The sequence below is a fragment of the Mesocricetus auratus genome, unplaced genomic scaffold (assembly GCF_017639785.1).
Source record: "Mesocricetus auratus isolate SY011 unplaced genomic scaffold, BCM_Maur_2.0 Super-Scaffold_100021, whole genome shotgun sequence".
Classification (NCBI taxonomy): domain Eukaryota; kingdom Metazoa; phylum Chordata; class Mammalia; order Rodentia; family Cricetidae; genus Mesocricetus; species Mesocricetus auratus.
This window is the reverse complement of record NW_024429202.1, coordinates 10439091-10453431: the sequence shown is the minus strand read 5'-3', so window position 1 is coordinate 10453431 and position 14341 is coordinate 10439091. Positions and strand designations below refer to the sequence as shown.

At 46.6% G+C, this 14341-nt stretch overlaps 1 protein-coding gene across 1 annotated transcript in view; it reads left to right on the top strand.

The window, feature by feature from the left end:
• The first annotated feature begins 3863 nt into the window (after window positions 1-3863).
• Pla2g7 (phospholipase A2 group VII) overlaps window positions 3864-14341 on the top strand; it is a 37394-nt gene continuing 26916 nt past the window's right edge. Inside the window, exon 1 of the mRNA XM_040729308.1 lies at window positions 3864-4057. The gene's annotated coding sequence lies outside the window, so the exon portion shown is untranslated. The remainder of the gene's footprint in view (window positions 4058-14341) is intronic.

The following is a 14341-nucleotide window of genomic DNA, read 5'->3' as shown; positions in this document are numbered from 1 at the left end:
AGTTGCTGCTCAGCTATTAAAGACTGTCTATTGGCTTAAACCCATGTCCAAACAGTCTTCTCTGGTGAATGCCCCACATCAGTCTATGGAAGAATATCTAATTTCTATTTTTTCTATTTTGATTAGATTTTTGAGAAGCTATTACATATCACTTTTAAAATTTACTCTTAGCTTTTTCTTGTAACTCTTCCCAGATCCACTCCCCTTTCCCTACCAACCAACTCTGTATCTTTTTTTCCCCTCATGCATCAAATCCATTTGTCCTGCACATAATCATGGGTGTGTGGCCTTCATTGACCACCTACCAGTGGGCAACCCTCTTAAAGAAAGTTGACTATCCATCTCCCAGAAGCCAATAACTCCTCAGCTAGGGGAGGGACTTCTTGTCTACCTCACTTCTCCATGCCCGGATTCCACAAGGCTTGAGCTTTCAGGGAGCCTGTGCACTCTGTCAGCTTCTGTGTGGCTGTCCCGCTGTGTCCAGGGGATACTGTTTCCTTGCATTCATCTTCTACCTCTGACTCTTACAGTCTTTCTGCTCCCCCACCCCCACTCCATAATGATCCCTGGGCCTGGGAGGAGAGGGCACAGTAGGCGTTCCAATTAGGGCTAAGCATTCTCTGCTCCTTGAGCAGTTATGGGTCTCTGTGTTAATCAACATATGCTGCAAACTGAAGCTTCTCTGCTAAGGGTTGAGAGATGCAATAATTTATCAGTGTTATGCATTGACCATGAAAATATTTCTCTTAAAGTTACTGTCAACTCTGAATTTTCTTAATCCACCTCGCAGTTTCTAGGCACAAGTGACATCCCTGAAGGGACTCTGGCCACTCTGGGCCTGGAAAACATGGCTCTGGCAGGCCTTGCCCATCTCCCCATTTTCTCTGCCTTGCTAAAAACTATTAAATTATATTCCTGAAACTAGTCACCGAAGCCTACTCCCTTATACGGCCACTTCCTCCTCCTGAGGCTGACTACCAAGGTCCAGCAATCAAAAGCCTCCTTTGGTTGCCCTGATTAACATGTACTATTGAAATAAAACAGCTCATCCTAACAAAGGTTTCTCTGTGTCTTTATAAACGGCCATTTGCTTATGTATCACGTCTGTTTCATCTCTATCCAGAGGCAGTCCTTTGTCTCACTCCAGGACAAATACCCCGTCCTCTCTCCTCCATTCCCTTTCTCTCCTCCCATCCTCTATCTCCTGTCCTTGTCCCTTATCCCCACCTCTTTTCCCTGGGGCAAATAAATCTTCTTTGTGCTAATAACTTTGTCTTGGGGGTCCTTACACTTCCTCTCTGTTCTCAGGAAAGTTGTATTGCCACATGGCTGGGCTCCAGCACTGGAGGTGATGTCACCAGGACAGGTGTTATCACTTCATGGCTGGGCTCCAGCACTGGAGGTGATGTCACCAGGATAGGTGTTATCACTTCATGGCTTGGACTCCACCACTGGAGGTGATGTCACCAGGACAGGTGTTATCACTTCATGGCTTGGACTCCACCACTGGAGGTGATGTCACCAGGAGAGGTGTTATCACCAGATGGCAGGACTCCACTTCTATGAAGCCAGCTTAACTATCATCAACCATGTGGACTTACAAAGCTTCCCACATATCCAGGGAGATTCCCATATCACCCCCAGGTTCTTACCATCCATGTTTTCTCCTATTCAAGCTACAGCCATACCTTATCCTTGTTTGTTTGTTTGTTTGGTTGGTTGTTTGGGTTGGGTTGCTTAAACTCCACAAATGTTATTTTTTGGTAATGATGGCTGAACCTAGGACCTCATGCACACCAGGCAAGTGCCCTGCCCCTGAACTGGTATCTGCAGGCCTCCATAAATATCTTAGAAGCAGTTCTCAGTTATTGGGTTTGTATCTTAATGGCTACTCCACACTGTCTCTCCACTCTCACCCCTGCAGAAAATTATTCAAAGTTCATAAGGACTAAATGAAATTCAGTCTATCTAGCCAGGCAGTGGTGGTGCATGCCTTTAGTCAGGTGGTCTCTGTGAGTTCAAGACCAGCCTGGTCTACAAGAGCTAGTTCCAGGACAGCCTCCAAAGTCACAGAGAAACCCTGTATCAAAAAACCAAAAAAAATGTTAAAAATATAATATTGTAGTACTACATACAAATTTCAACCTACTTTCTCTCAAGTTTTTAAATAGTTTTAGATGAAGATGTGCGGACATATTTTGTTTATGATATAACAAATAAAGCTTTCCTGAAGATCAGGCAAAGTTAGCCACACTAGCTAGCCAAAGAGGCCAGGCAGTGGTGTCACACTCCTTTAATCCCAGCAGCCACACTGTCTAGTCGTAGAGGCCAGGCAGTGCTGGGCACACACCTTTAATCCTGGCAGTCACACTAGTTAGCCGTAGAGACCAGGCAGTGGTGGTAAACACCTTTAATCCTAGCACTTGGGAGACAGAGGCAGATGGATCTCTGTTAGGTCAAGGCCACAATGAGCTACAGGAAATTGATCCAGTCTAAAAGAGAAACAGAGCTCATGCAAAGGTGATCTCGGCACTTGGGATCCCATGCCCTTTAATCCCAGCACTAGAGAGGAATATAGGGAGGAGAAGACAGGAGCTGAGGGAACTCTGAGGTTTGGTGGAGAGCAGTGCAGTCTGGAGGAGCAATCAGAGGACAGGATCCTTGGTATGAGCACTGGTAGAGGTGAGAATTCTCAAGTGGCTAGCTGCTTTGCTTCCATGATCTTCAGGAAAGCTTTATTTGTTAGATCATAAGCAAAATATCGACACAAAGATGTTTAAAAATTATTGGAAAATAGGTTTGAGAAGAAAACTTTGAAAATTAAAGGATGGCATTTCAGAGAAAACAGGATTGCGTGACAGACTTTGTGAAGGAGATGCAAAGCATGTCTATAAACCCCAGGAAGGGAACCCAGACTGATTCATACATACTACAGTTCCCTCGGTGTCTATCTTAGTAAACCGATGAGTTTGCATTGGGGCTCCTAACAGGAGTATAGGCAGAGGGTTATTTTTAAGGAGCAGGAATGAACAACTCCATCACTGAAAAGGACACACAACAGGGGGAGTGGCAGGGGCTGGGGACAGGGCAGAAGAGCCATTAAAGCTGCAGCCCTGCAGCTCTCTGCATACCTGTAAGCACCTCTGCTAAGGAAATAGCCAAATCCCTCCTCTACTCTCCAACTGCCACCCTCCCTCACCTCCATTTTTTTGCTGCGTTTTAAATAGGCTGCTGTGGAGGGGTCCTCGAGAATCTTCCAAGTTTCTGTTCCTCCAGACACGGGACTTTTTGTTTAAAGAGGGGCAAAGCTCCGGAGCCTCAGGAGATAAACAAAAAGTTCCATATCTGGGGGAATATGTTTCTGCTCGGAGGGAACTGCCTTCCCACAAGCGCTAATAACTGAGTTAGACTGAGCTGAGACAGAGCCTTAAATACGATGTCTCTCAAAATCGCAAAGCAAAGGCTACGCAACGGCCGGCCTTCCATTCTGGGGCAGAGTGTACACAAGGAGTGAACTGGAATTCCGGGTACAAAGTATCAAAATGCGGACTGTGCAGAACTTTTCAGATTCCAAACCGTGCTCAGTGATTCGGTGAACTTTGTGGATTTGCGGGGGGGCTGGGGCTGGGGGGCACAGCTCCTCGAGTAACAGACCTGGCGAGCCTGGGATGTCTAACTAAGAACCTAGGAACCCATCGCAACTTCAGGAGAGGCGGCATCCACGTGCGTGGGCTCCTGAGGAGGTCCAGATAGTGGCCCGCCCTGGGGCGAGCACTGTGTGAGCCTGAGCTGCAGCTGCTCAGTACTGGCGGGAGGCCGGGCCACAGGCTCCTCCCCTGTCCCTCCTCCACAGCAACCCGGGGCGGGAGTGTGGAGCCTAGGGATAGATCTTAAGCGTCTGCTCATCTCATCTCAGAGATACCCTAGCCCAGGGTGGAAACGACCATCTGGAGGCCTGCGGTGTTGGCTGTGAGAAGCACTGGATCTGGCTAGCGCTGGTGGCATCGGTGCGCCCAGAGCCCCGGGTACCTGGGAGTAAACTCACCGCGGTGCCTAGGTAAGGAACCCGGGACTGCGAGGGTCCTCTGGCGCTGTCACCAGGCTGTGACCAGGCTGTGACTGGGACATCGGAGCGCAGACTGGAGAGGACAGCAGGGAGGGAGGGCTGGAACCACAGAGCCCTCCTGTTTGATTCTGAACTGACCACAGAGGCCCCCAGGAATAGGAATCCAGAATTGTTGAGGGAAGATGAGGGAATGTTTCTGAGAAAGCCACCCTAAGAAGTCAATTCCAGCGGGCGGGGGGGGGGGGCAGATGAACCGGGAGCATGCAGGAAAATGTTTGTCTGTAGATCTCATTCTTGGACGCCGAGGCACACTTCCATGTGAGGGATAGCCCAGATTTAAGGAATCTGAGAATAGAATAATAAAAATAAAGCAATATCGCCCCTGCTTGGAGCATCCTGCTGCAAGCCAGACAAAATGTTAGTTATTCCACCCTTAAGGCTGGATTTTTTACAAAGCCAAGCAAGACCAGAAAAGAGGACACAGTCTTGAGGCTTCCATTGGGACCCATGGGAATCCCTGCCAAGTCGGGGGAAGGAAGGAAGGAGAGGTGTGTCGGGCTCTTAGACATGGGAGCTGTCACCTCCAAAAGACACAACGATTCTGGTTTGGGCGGCACAGGCTACTGAATCAGACTTGCACAAGCTGTCTTTGACCCAGATGAGAGCCTGGGGACTGGTGTCTGAGCAGGAGGGGGTATATTCCCTGAAGCAAGCACAATGCCAGAGGCTGGCAAACGAATCTTAGAGTCACATTGATCAGGGCAGCAGAGTCCAAACAAAGAGAATATCTTCTGGTCACCAGAGAGCTGTGGGCACCCAGGCAGGTTTTTCTCCCCAAGGGGACCCTGGTAGCCTTATGAAGGAGAGAGCTTGTTAATTCAGTATCCTTGGTGTGCCAACTTCAGCCCCTTGAAGTCAGGCATTGAGAGCGATTTCCCTTCCCTGGCATTTGCACACAGAAGCTTCCCTCACCGTGTGCTGATTACTACCCTTGAACTGGTACCATGGTCTGTCCTTCTGGATGGTCTCTGATCTAGTTGAAGCTGAGACGGAAGACTCAACATACTGAGCCACTGAGTGCTTGTGAGGAGGGGTGGCGATTGAGAAAGCACCCCCCCCCCCCCGTGAAGTGTGGAGGGCTGGTCCAGGTTTACCTCACAGCAAGGTAGCTGGCTTTGAAGGCTTCTCCACTGTGTCTACTCACACTGTTCGTAAGGAACTCAAGAGACCTAACGAACACCCACCACCACCAACCCCTAGCTTTGTTTGTAAACAAGTACAATTTAACACCCACTTTGAGACTGCCTCAGCATAGAGCTTTAAGAGACAAGAGGTACTTGCAAGTCCCAGGGCAGGACGTCTTCAAGGGGACCCCTCTTGTTGTTATCTTTTTTATTCTACTGTGAAAAGTCACATGTGGCCAGTTTCCCACCAGCTGTGTAGCTGAGAACCTTGAACTTTGACCTTTAGTGTCTCTGTTTCCTGAGTTGTGGGACCACTGCCTGAGGCACCCCACCTACTCTTCCGAGGTACTGGGGAGCAACTCTACCGACTAAGCTACACCTCCAGTCATAGTTTTTGAAATATTTCATCTTATGTATATTGGACACGGACTCTAAGTCTGTGCACCACGTGTGAGCCCAGTGCCTAAGAGGGGCAGAGGAGAGCACCAGATCCCCTGGGACCGATGATTGTGAGCTGCCGTGTTGTGAGTACTGGGAATTGAACCTAGGTCTTCTAGAAGAGCAGCCAGTGCTCTTAATCACGGAGCCACCTCGCTCAAGAACCCCCACCCCCACCATGCACTCTGTATCTTAAACATGACTTTTTTTTTCATGATTGATGATTCCGAGCCTGACTGACTCACTGACCCTGAGAAACACACAGAAATTTCCATCAAGTAAAGCCTGGATGAGGAAGTGTTAAATAGAAAGAAATTGCATGAGGGAGTGTTTAGTTCTAACTCATGTTGTTCCAGGGTTCCAAGGAAGCTCTGAGGCTGCTGGCATGGGGCTCTTGCCCGTCTCTTTCAGGAGGGTTGGGTACAAGGACAAAGAAGACATAGGGAGCTTGCCATCCCTGCTGCTGTGAGGGATTAATGAGAGCCAGGTATAACACAGTGACAGAACGGACTCACACAGACGCGTATGGCTTTTGCTTTTAAGCAAACTCAGCAGCTGAGGAGGGAAGTTACTGTGAGAACGCTCACTGAATTAGTTGGCAGCTGATTCCTAGCAAAAGTTCTGTTAACTCGTTCCTTCATTCATCCATGTCAAAACATTGGTTGGCGGGAGCTGCCCTGTATTTTCTGGGCTAGGGAGGCTGAAGCAGGGCAACCTCACATGTTTAAGGCCAGCTTGGATAACACAAAAATGTCATGTCTCAATAAAAAAGAACCCACAGGTATGGGGGGGGTGTTATAGCTCAAGGGTAGAGAACTTGCCTAGTGTGTACAAAGTCTAACTGAGTCCTGAACTCTGGAACAGACAATAGGCAGGTAGTGCAGACAGCTAGCTGACTAGATAGACAGACAGATAGACGGATGGACGGACAGACGGGTAGATGCCTGCTGTTGAGTACCAGGGTGTGAATATGGAACAGTAAGCCAGATACACTTTCTAGTGTCAAAGAATTCTGGAGTCAAGAGATGAGCAAACATCAAGGAATGACCAGAGTGAGTTCAGACAGTAATAAAAGGTTTGAAGGAAAACCAAGCGTTGTGGTACAGCACTATGGATATGGGCTTAAATGTGCAGACATGCGTTGGGCAAAGAGCAGGGGCTATTCTTGGATGAATTTTCTTCTTATTTAGATTTATTTATTTTTATTTTTGTGTGTGGATATTTACCTTCATTCATGTATGTGCTTTGTACTCTTGGAGGCAAGAAGATGGCATCAGGTTCCCTGGAACACTATTCAGTGGTGATTGTGAGCTACTGTGTGGGTGCTGGGCTCTTAACCACTGAACCATCTTTTCAGCCCTTTGGAATTTTGAGGAGCAATTTCTCTGGGGAAAAAAAAGTCCTTGAGATGAGACCCTTGTGGCAGAGGGACCTAGCGTGTGTGTGGGATCGAGTGCAATGTATAGAAGGCCCAGTAGGCAGGCCAGAGTGGCTGAAGTCACAGGAGGACTGGATACAAGGACAAACATAGGGGTGGTGGCCAGGCCACCCATAGTCTCATATGCCAAATCAAGCAACGTAGATCCCACTCTAAATATGATAGCAAGAAGCTGGATATACTCTGAGCAGAGATGTGAATCCACAGACTTCCGTTTGGGGAGACTGGTCAGGCTGTAGCGTGGAGGATGGATTATATGGAAGATGCGGGAGAGGACACTTCAGATGTGCTGGTGGGCGTCTAGTTGAGGGTGTAAGTGACAGATGAGCACAGGGCAGTTTTTGAAGGTACAGTGAAAAGTTGCATCCTGTTTCTGTGTCTCAAATTTCCCACCCACAAAATGGATCTGCCATTGCTACCCCTGACCTTCTGTAAAAGACACACTAATAAGTATGCTTTAAAAAATATTATGAATGTGCTCCTAAGTGTATGTAAGATATTATTAGTAATACTATACACACACCCACACACACACACACACACACACACACACTACAGCATAGCTGTCTCTGGAACATACATCAGAAACCATTAGATGAATCGCGATAGAATATAATGACACGAAGGCTAAAACAAGAGTTAATTTAATCCTAAAAGTTGAACATGCTCGAGTAAAGTACAAAAATATAGCATTTGAAACTGGGAATTGGAAAAAACAGTTGAGAATCTTTTCAGAGGACAAATGGGTCTTTGTCCTGAATAGGGCCATGCCAGAGTTCAAGAGTGCACAGATCTGCTGAATGGAAATCCCCATGGGGCAGCAGAATCCACCAGAGGGCCCTGACAAGCACTGAATAGCTTTCCCTTAGTGAAGCATTCTCTGTCAGAGGAGGCTCCGCAACTTCCCTGCTTGGTTGCTGACAGAGAGAGAGATGAGGGTTTTGAAGTTGTTTACCAGCTAGAGAAGGGATGACCCTCCCGTGACAGGACAACTCACCACTATGTGAGGCAACCCCATTTCTCCTTCCTCACTTTGAGGTGCAGCTTACAAAAATTAGATGTCCTGGTTTAGAAGAAGAGGGGCCCCTTCCTTATTTGCATTGCGATCTGTGGAAATCCCAGCTCTCATGACAGCCTGTGGCTTACATTCTCTTGCTAGATGCCATGGTGAAGCAGTCAGTGAGCCAACGCCTGCATCTGGTTCTGGAGTAGTCTGCTAATTCAAATTGATGACAAGATGTGACAATGACTGGGGGACATATCCACCACATTTCCTTAGGATTGGGAGCCCGTGGGGCATCTGTCAGGGAGAGGTTACAGCCTCTTTGGTCACACATCTTCTGTTGACTCTCTCCCTCTCTCTCTCTTTCTCTCTCTTTCTCTCTCTCTCTCTCTCTCTCTCTCTCTCTCTCTCTCTCTCTCTCTCTCGTGTGTGGCATGTGTGTATATGTACATGCAGATATGGAAGTCAGAAGTCAGTGTTGCCTATCTTTCATTCTCACACCACACATTATTGTTACTATTATTATTATTATTATTATTATTATTATTTCGAGTCTGTCTCTTGCTGAACCCACAACTTCCTTATTTAGCTGGATTGACTGGCTGGGCAGTCTCCAAAACCTTCCTGCTTTCCCCTTCCAGTGTTCAGACTACAGATGCTTGCCACCACACCCTGCTCTGAATAAGGGCTCTGGGGATCTGAGCTTGGGTCCTCAGTCTTATGCTGCAAGAAATTTACAACCAAGCCATCATGTCAGACTCAAGGGCTCTGGATCCACTTTCGTTCGACTCACATGATGTACTGAAACGTTCAATGTCTTGCTATCCTTCAAAAACCAGCGACTGTTACAGGTGAATGTGGTCACCCCGGTTTTCTTGAAAGATGTAGTGATGTTCAGGTCTCCTTCTTGCGTGGAAGCAGTCTCCTGGAGTGGAATGGCAATGCTCCTTTGTGGCTAGTCCAGCTTGCCACAGTTTCTGTTCTGTTGCATAGGTCTGTTTCCTCCTTGAAGTTACCCGTGGACTTCTAAGTTTGACCTCGGGCCAGGGCTGTCTAGTGTGGCTTGCCTCATTTAGCACAATCAGTACAGCACAGCCTGTGCCTTGCTGACTATTGAAAGGCTTCATTAGTCTATTATTGTAGTCTGGGTGCCCCTAGCAAATGACCTTCTGTGCAGAACTGTATCTGTCGTGAGTCACATGAGTTTTCCTTATTGCTCAGCAGCTCCTCCTGTGACTTGTTGTCCTGACCCTTTGTCCTTCAGGTGACTGTTCGGTTATTGTATCTATGCATAAACTTTCACGGGCTAAAATCCCTAAAGCCCCACCAGATTCCCTTTATGACTCCCCCATTATAGCAGCACCCCTCCCAGACATGTGGTCTCAGTCACGCGTGCTCAAATGATGGCCAGGAAGTATTCGGTGGAAACGTCCCCAAATAAACAATGCTTGAGTGTTAAGTCGTGTACCATTCTGAGCAGCCTAACGGAACATCATGATTCCCTGCTCTCCTCCATCCCAGCCTGCTAACAGTATGAACCGCCTCTCATCCACTGTGTCTACCCTGTGTATGCTGCCCACCCATGAGTCACTTAGCAGCTTTCGTGGTTACCAGATCAACTGTCCTGTGTTTAAGGAATCCTGATGTGACTTATGATGGCCTCAAAGGGGAAGCAGAATGCAAGGCATGGAAGGATAGGCTAACTCTGGCACTGTGCTGTTGTGAGATTTCTTCCTGTGAGAGAGTGAACAAAACCTGGCTCTTTGCACATTTGGACACAGGGGTTTTGATTTTTTAATTTACATAATTCTATTTTATATGTATGGGTGTTTTGTGTGCATGTATGTCTATGCACCAAGTGCATGCCTGGTGCCTGTGGACTTTTAAAAAGGATGCCAGGTCCCTGAGGAGTAAAATTACAGACAGTTGTGAGCTGCCATGTGGGTGCTGGGAATCAAGCCTGGGTCCTCTGGATAAGTAACCAGTGCTCTTAAATGCTGAGTCACCTCCCCAGTCCCTGAGTACAGGTGTTACCATAAGTAGTTGTGTAGTTTCCATAACAACAAACCACATTTTAGTATCCTTTTCTTGACCCCACTTTGTTTCTGATGTTGTGAAACGATTACACAAGAATCATATGAACTGTCCCCAAAGCTTGCTTAGATACTTCTGCAGAAGTTTCATGGTTCTTATACCTTTGAGGTAATATGACATTAAGTTCTAAGTTCATGGGGTAACGAGATAGGGAGGCACACAGTGTTAAGAGAGTAGGTAACTGATCTCTTTCTTAGTTTGATACTAGCAAATATTGAGTAGGAATTGTTTTGCTGATTTAAAACACACACACACACATACACACACACACACACACACACACACACACACACACACACACACACACGGTGTCTGATGAAAGTGGGACAAAAGAGTTCAATTCCATCCACAAACTGTCCTTGTTTTAACATTCATAGAAAGGAACCAGTTAGCAGAGCTCAACTTCAAATGGCAGTTGAGGTAGTTATTATAAATGAACCAATCATTGGGGCTGAAGAGATGGCTCAGAATACTGGTTCCTCTTCCAGAGGACCCAGGTTCAATTCCCAGCACCCACATGGCAGCTCACAACTGTTGTAACTCCAGCTCTAGGGGTTCTGACACCATTACACAGATAGACATGCAGGCAAAGCACCAATGCACATAAGATTAAAAAAAAAAACAGGGTGTGGTGGTCCACGCCTTTAATCCCAGTGCTTGGGAGGCAGAGGTAGGCAGATCTCCATGAGTTCGAGACCAGTGTGGTCTACAGAGAAACTTCCATGACAGCCAGGATTGTTACAAAGAGAAGTCCTGTCTCAGAATAACCAATTAATTAATTGTTATAAAATAATAAAAATAAATGAGCCAGTTATCAACATGTTTTCCTTTTGTCTAGGTATCTGGACAATACGAAATATGTCATCTCTTTCTTTTGTGTGTATGTGCTCTTAATGTATGTGTGCAGGTGTGAGGTACATGGGCACATGTCTACTCAAAGCAAGTAGAGACCAGAGAACAACCTCAGGCATCATTCTGTAGGAGCCATTCACCTTGTGTTTTAAGACGGGTCTCATTAGCTTGGAGCTCATGGGTTTGGGTTCAGCTGGGTGGCTGTGGCGCTCCAAGCATCTTCCTGTCTCTCCCTCTGTGGAGTGCGATTACAAGGGTGTGCCAGTGTGTCCTTAGTTTTTACATACATTCTCAGGGCTCAGACTCTAGGCTGTGTGCTTGTAAGGCAAGCGCTCTGCTGGCTGAGTCACCTCCTCGACCACTATTTCTTCCTCATTAAAAAAAATGCAGTTATTCCAGCTTTCTTGTGGATTAAGGGTTCTTGTTTGTTTTTGTGTGTCTGTTTAGAGACGGTGGCTGTCCTGGAACTCACTCTGTACACCAGGCTGGCTTTGAACCCAGAGATTCACCTGTCTATGCCACCCTAGTTCTGGGATTAAAGGCATGTGCCAGCATGCCCGGGTGGACCAGGGGTTCTTAACATTAATCATTGATGATTTGGGGTATCTATGTATGGTGGGGGGCAGTCTGTGCATTGAGAGCACTTGACAGCATGCTGGGCCTCTGCCCAGTCTGTCGGTAGCAGCTCCCTGACAACTGAGACAACTGAAGACATGTCTTGATATTTCCAAGTGTCTTTGGGGAAACAAAAATCACTCTGGTTGCAAACTGCTACACAGGTGTTTACATCATCATGTCCAAAGGGGAAGATTCTTATGTTCCTTGACTACTCAGCCTGGTGTCGAATCAATCCTTGAGGTAGTTAAATTGTTTTTTATTAGACTTTAGTCTATGATCTGCTCCCACATCTCATCCAGCAAGTGTACACGCTCCATATTAGTTTTCTGTGGCTGCTGTAACAATTTGTCATTTAGTGGTTCAGGGCGCGTTCTGGCTGGACTGTGAAATGTCCCCATAGTTTTGTCTTGTGAAGGCTCCTTCCCCAGATGATGTTGGTGTATTTGGAGGGGTTGGATCCTGGCTGGAAGCAGTAGATCCCTAGCATGGACTTTTGAAGGTTGCATCTTCCTTCTGCCTCTTCTCTCACTTCTGACTTCCTGATCCACCATGATATAAACAGCGCCGCCCCCCCCCACATCTGTTTCATATGCTGCTTTGTCTGAATGCAGAGATTATGCTCTTCTGGTCGTTACAAACATAAACACGCTACGACGTATAAACCCAAATCCTTTTCAATTAATTCTTACTAAAACAACATATTCTGTTGTACAATATGGTACACACGCCTTTTAATTTTTTAATCAGAGCTGGAGTTTGTTAAGAAACAGTTATGGACTTGATGATGGGGGGGGGGAGAGAGAGAGAGAGAGAGAGAGAGAGACAATGGATGGCAGAGAGGTGGGGAGGGGAGTAAATTTGATCAGAATACATAGACTGAAATTCTCGGTGAATTGATAAAAGCATTATTTATAAAGGGAGTGTTTTAATAAGTGTTTTAATAGAGATTTAAGTGTGAACACTGAGAGAAAGAGAGACAGGAGGTCAGGAACCAAACAGTCACCCTCAACAGGGTGTTAGCTTCTCAGGAGAGAGTCATTTGCTCAACGTTAACTTTTACCTGCCAGTTTTACATTTTTTTCAACTAAAATCAAACTATGACTCTTTCTCAGTCATAAGAATTATCTTTAGCCAGATGGTGGTGGTGCACGCCTTTAATCCCAGCACTCGGGAGGCAGAGGCAAGCGGATCTCTGTGAGTTCAAGGCCGGGCTGGACCGACAGCCTCCAAAACAATACAGAGAAACTCTGTCTCATAAAAAAGAATTATCTTTAGAATGTGTGAAATAAAATCCCACCGATAACATGTCCTGGCTGTCTGACATTGTAGTGTTTCAGTTGTGGGTGCATGCATATCCCTGTACATGCTGGCTCTTGTAGTTCTGAACACACGTGAAATTTTTGTTTATTTGTTTAGCTGTATTTTTGCTGCTGCTTTATTGAGTCAGGATCTTGCTTTACACTGCAAGCCAAACTTGCACTTAAACCTTCCTGCCTCAGCTTCCCCAAGTGTTGGGGTTGTGAGTGTGACCCACCACACTCGGCTTGAGTTAACAGTTCAAAGTTCCCTCTCCCATTTATAAGATGTTATACTAATCCTAGAAATTTAGTTAAAAGATCAGTGGAAGATACAAACAAATTTAAGGCTTGCAAAATTGCCTTTTCTATTAGTGGGGGGAGAGAGGGAAAGAGGGAGAGACAGAGATAGAGACAGAGACAGAAAGAGAGAGAGAGACAGAAAGAGAGAGAGACAGAAAGAGAGAGACAGAGAGAGAGAGACAGAAAGAGAGAGACAGAGGTGCTTAAGAGACTGTCAGGTGTCTGTCACTGCTCCATCCCCTCTCCACCCTATTAGTTTGAGGCAGGGTCTCTCCTGAGCCTAGAACTAGACTGGCATCCAGCAAGCCTCAGTGATCCTCCTGCCTCTGCTTAGACAGTATTGGGATTACAGGCATGTCCATTGTCACACTAGGCTTCTTACGCAGGTGTGAGGATCTACACTCAGGCCCTCATGCTTTCACAGCAAGCACTCCTATGCACTGGGGCATACCTCCAGCTCTCAAATTGTGTTTTGAATCTTAGCTACTAGGATGGCCAACTTTGTTTCTATTTTAAAGTCGAAGGAGATGCTCTGTTCCTGGGCTTTGATCTACCCGCTGATGTTTGTGCGCCTAGTTCCCTCTTTCTCACAGAGCAGGCTGCGTGTTTGTGTTGTGCTGGCCGGTGGTGGTGGTTGCAGAAAAGGACTTCTGTATGTTGTGGTCTTGAAGATTGCTAAGTGATCCTTTTATGGGCTCGGGTTATAGCTCAGGGGAAGTTTTTGCCTAGCAAGCAAGAGGCCCCCAGTTCCATTCCCAGCACTGCTGAACAGATAAAAATAGACATTTCATATGTCCAAAGTCAGCACTTATCTGCAGGCAGAGAACTTGAAGAGGCTTTGGGAGTTACAGCCACCTATGAAGGGTTCCACTGTGTTCCACTGTAAGAAAAAAAACCCTTAAGGGCTGCGGCCATCTCCCACACATCTCAGTGACCCTTGGAAGGTTGAAACAGCTGGTGTCCAGGGAAGCCAAGGGCATCTGTCTCTTTATACTAGGGCTTTGTTTGGAAAAGCAGGAAGCTCTGTCTTCATCTTTGTAACCTGGGGAA